Genomic DNA, 5364 nt, shown 5'->3' with positions numbered 1-5364 from the left:
TAGGAATCATGGGCTCCCAAGGTAATAAAACTTTCTCCCAACTTACATATGGAACTTGAGATAGACTACAAAGTAGGAAAATTATGGAAGGATGCCCAAGTCCATAGATTGGCCCTTTCATAATAATACGCATAACAATTTTAAATATGATAGATCCTATATCAATGGGTTTTTCCATTTGAATGCAATAATTTAAAATAGCACTTTCTTTAGTGACTCTACTAATCTTCATGGTAGGGAGCAATTTTGCAGAAAATGAAGAAATGCCACTGCTTCAATATTGGATTAAGAAATAAAGCAGAGAAGCTAACATATCCTTCATCTTGCTTTTACCAAATATCACTTTCATCCATCAAAAAATTGTAGACATCTTGCATCAAATCTCTGGTAGGGAAAAAAATTGTATAATGACATATTGGAATGCTTTCTATCATATACAACTCATTGATTTGCACAAGATTAAATGGTATTATACAACTCATTGATTTGCACAGGAGTAAATGGTATAGCCTTACCTCTTACGAAGACAACTACTTGGGTAATTCCATGTAAGTTGGCATAGAATTCCTTCACTATTGGTACAAAAACTGCAGCGGTAGTGTAGCATAGAACTTCCCATCGCCTTTGTACAATGATTTTATCAATCAGAGAACTTGGATTAATAAATCTGTGATTGACAAAGAATCTCTCCTTGATAAGCTTCTTCTTTGTAATAACTTTGTCGTATAATCTTTACGCGTCAAAATTGATAAACTTTCTTCTATTGAAAAATCCATACCTAGAAGTATTTTTGGAATTGGAGGCCATGGATTTCGAAAATAGGAAGTTTCTGGTCGTCCAAGGTAGTTTTTAGGACTTTAAAAACACCTCTCGGTGGTTATATCAGAGCGCACTCCCGTTAAAATAGAGCATAGTCCTGCCAAAGTCTGCCAAAATTTGTCTGAAACTGTCAAATTGCTATCAGCATCGTCGGCACTACCGATGGGGCTGTCGGCGCTTTTGTCTATCTGCGGGCGCCGCCAGCACCCATGCTGGCGCTAGAGGCCAAAATTGTGTCTTTTCATATTTTTGATCAATTCGATTCTAAATTTCCCTCTAATACCAATATTTGTCTTAATTTATAATATATAAAATTGTGCAAGATTATTATCTACTAATATATAAACACTTATCAAACAAAACATAAAAACATAGATATTTATATATTTATATATGAGTTGTCTCCCATAAAATGCTTGGTTTAGCATCGTCAGCCCGACATACCATTTGATTAGTTGGGTTGACTTAACATTAAAACTTCTTTAAATTGTGGTATGTGCCTTTCATAATAATATTTCAATCGATGCCCATTAACTTTAAATATATTTCAAGTGATAGGATCTTTAACAACAACAGCTCCATAATGATAGACTTTAATCATTTTAAATTGTCCTAACCATATGAATTTCAGTTTTCTTGAAAATAATCTCAATCTTGTATTATATAATTAAACTTCTTATCCAGGTTCAAACTTCTTTTGAATAATCTTTTGATCATGTCATATTTTCATTTTCTCTTTATAGATTTTTGCATTATCATATTCTTCATTTCTAATCTCCTCAAATTCATTGAGTTGCAATAATCTTTTCTCACCAGTAATTTTTAAATTAAAATTAAATTACTTCATAGCCCAAAATGTTTTATGCTCCAATTCTACTGGAAAGTGGCATGTTTTTCCAAAAATAAGTATATATGGGGACATTTCTATAAGAGTCTTATAAGCAGTTTTGTATGCCCATAATGTAGTATCTAATCTAGAAGCCCAATCCAATTTATAAGAATTTACAGCTTTTTTTAAACATGTTTTAAACATTCTTGATCAACCATATAGATATGTTTGTTTTGAGTAGATGAAGGTTTAGAAAAAAACCTCATGTGATTTGGTTGAGTCTAGACAAAGATCTTAAAGTTTTAGTGTGAACCGTTCTCGGGTTAGGTCAATTGGGAAAGATAACGGGGAGTCGTCCGATCACACGTTTATTTAATGGACGGAGGAGATTAAGCCGGACCAACTCTTGGTGTGAAAAGATGGGCCGCATGACAGCTGAGGTAGATGGCGACATCAAATTGCGGAGCCCCGCGTGTGAGTTCGGAGCCGCTGTAAGATGAGTCGGCGCCACGTGTTTAAGTAGAAAAATATGGATTATTTGAATTAAATTAAATGCTTGAACTTCAAAAATTCATATCTTTCTTTAGAAAAATCATAAAAATTAAAAAAAAACCCTCTTGCTCAGGAAATAGTGGAGAATAATGTGGAATAAAAATAAAAATTATTTGTTGAATCTCTGATTTTTACTGAATTAAATACTCTATGGAGTATTTTAATTCATTATGATTAAGCAATGCTCACCCTGACTTGAGATTTTAGGGTTTTTTCCTTATGACAGAGAGGACGTTCTCTGATTTTTCTAAGTTCAGAGAGTACCTCTATGCTTCTAACCCTAAATTTTAAGCTAGGGTGTCTATTTTGGCTTATTTTAATTATATAAATAAAAGTATTACTTGGAAAATTATGAGGATAATTTTAGTAGGTTTCCTGTGGTCAGAGAAGCTTAGGAAAAATTACATGATGATTTGAATCACTTTGTACATTTTTGTTGTTAATTAAATGCATATATCTTGTTTTAATTTATGTAAATTACATATTAAAAAAAAATTGACAAATTCAATATCACATTGTGTATAAAAATGATGATTATCCAATATAAAAATCTAAAAATTATTTATCTTGGTTTGAGCATTAAAGTTGATTTTTTGAGTTCCTTGTGAGCAGGGTTTCTTAGGAAAAGTAAAAGTTATTTTTGAGAAAATACTTGATTTTTAAGTTTTATTTTGAATTTAAAATAATTTAAAATAATTAAAAAAAATTAAAAATCCCAAAAATACAAAAATATTTTAAAAAGTTTCTAATGGTTTCCTGATCACTTGGGACTCATTAAAATATTTTTCCTACTCTTTCCAAGTAAAAAAATAAATTTTAAAAGCTTAAAAATGAATTTCCCTTAATTTTCCCATTAAAATAATCATAATAAATAAATTAAAAATTAAAAAAATATAAAATTTGATTCTCTGAGTGTTCTGAACTCAGAGAAATTTAATAAAAATATAAAAATATTTTTTGTAATTAAAACATTATTTTTCCATTTAATTAAATCATTGAAAATTGTTAATAATTAAATAATAATAATAATTTAATTTAAAAAAATCATGGAATTTTGTCTAAGTGTTTCTCTGACCTAAGAAGACCTCTAATGATTCTTTCATGAATAAAAAATTTATTTCAGATAATTAAATAAATCAATTTTGTTGTGTTTATTGAGTTTTGAAATGGAAAGCCCCAAGGTGAATGCGACAATTTTAGATTTTGGTACCTTAATCAAAATTTAGGATTAACCAAGGAAAAATGAGTAATTTTGTCCTAATAAAAATGTTTGGATGATTGAAACATGATGAGATCAAAGGGTAGAAACTCACTTGTCACCTTTTCATAATATGAACAAAATCATAATTTCCCTAATCATCATGACTTGGAAGTCAATTAAAATCAAATGATTCTTAAGTGATGATCTTAAGTTAGGAAAATGATAATTTACTTATCTTAAGCCTAAAACTGATGATGATGTGATCTTTCAATAAGAATATATGTCACTTAAACCAAAATTTCAACCACCACTAGTTTCCCATTATGATAGTTAAGGACTTGGTAGCGACCTAGGCTCGATGTCTAAACTCAATTGATAGGATTTAGAAGATAATATGATTGGTGATTAACATCTTTAAATACTACAAGCCTCACTTTAATTGTGGGCACTACAATCTCTTATGACTTAAACCTGCCTTAAGGGCACCCACCCACATTACTCTTAAATGAACATCAATTGATTAATTGAGTGTCTTAGTCTTGGGATAAACAAAGCATGAAGTTCCTCGAGCAATGGAATAGCCCTAACTTAATTTTGGATGATTAATAAAACAATATGATAAGTTCTAAATGAACTCGAAATAATTTAAGAAATCCTCGAAGTAGTTCACGGTCATGCTCCGAGCACTTTGAAATCTCTTGAATATTTTGAAGGGCAAATCAAACTTGCCATATTTTGTTTTAAAATCACCTAGTAAGATCTTCAGAGGCTCAATAGAGTCATATTTTGGGGTTTGGTAGCTATACCTTCATCAACTCCTACAATTTAAATTCTTTGCAAGATTATATATATGTTGTCAAAGCTCACCTTTCAGGTGGAGGAACGAGAAGAAGAATCAACATGTACGTTTTTAAATTATTGCATTTACCTTTTTGTACTTCTGCTTTAAACTTTCATTTTAAACAATAATGTCACCCTGCATGTAAAAACCAAAATGATTAAAATAGCCCTTGCATTTTAAACAACAATGTCACCCTGCATGTCAGAACCAAAACGATTAAAATAACCGAAAATGATTAAAATAGCCGCAAAACCAAAGCCAAAATTTAAAAATTAAACAAGATAAAATTCACGCCCACAACATTCAAAATATAAGACAACTCAAAATTTAATCACAAACATCACAAAATAAAAAATTACAACTAAATTAAAATGTTTCTATCAGATGATCGGGAATCCCTTGGAGGAGGTAACCTACAGTTGCTAACGAGATTTCCCATGGTTTAAATTATAGTACGAGATAGTACGAAACTCATTGAGTTGAGTTTAGTAAATTTATTTAAACTAAGTGAATCTGAAAGAAAATAGTGGTGCCGAAACGAGGGAACGTAGGATCCTAACTGGTGTCGCTCTAATCAACTTTAACATCCCTAATACTTAAATAACTAAAACCATAGGAAACATTTGATTTGATATCAGAACTTAACACATTAGAAAACTTAAACTAGCTACGATGAGGAGCTTGGAGCTAGCATTGTGGGCAGCATGACCATCTTCAATAGCAAAATATATCTACTTCAGCTAAACCATTCTTTCTTTAGAATTAAACAACAAGCCATAGAACTTTGAGGTTGTCCGCCTAGTGTGACATAAATCCTCAACTTATCTTTATACTTTTGTATAGCTCTACTACACAATATAAGCCCTAACTCATTTTAGGATTCTGAGGTTGTCGTTCTTCACGATCTAAACCCTCACATCTTTCAGGTTGTTTGTATGATCGCTTCACACGAATGTAAGCCCTAAATTAATAAAACTGGTAGGATGAAACATCTAAATTATTTTCTTCTTGAAATTGAAGCCGAATAGTAGGATATTTTGGGAAGTCAATGAGGTTTTCCTTAGGATCCTCCTCAGGATCCGTGACATCTCCTAGTCCTTCTTCCTTTGGATTCCAAAATAA

This window comes from Phalaenopsis equestris, unplaced genomic scaffold (assembly GCF_001263595.1).
Source record: "Phalaenopsis equestris unplaced genomic scaffold, ASM126359v1 Scaffold229898, whole genome shotgun sequence".
Classification (NCBI taxonomy): Eukaryota; Viridiplantae; Streptophyta; class Magnoliopsida; order Asparagales; family Orchidaceae; genus Phalaenopsis; species Phalaenopsis equestris.
This window is presented reverse-complemented; position numbering follows the sequence as displayed.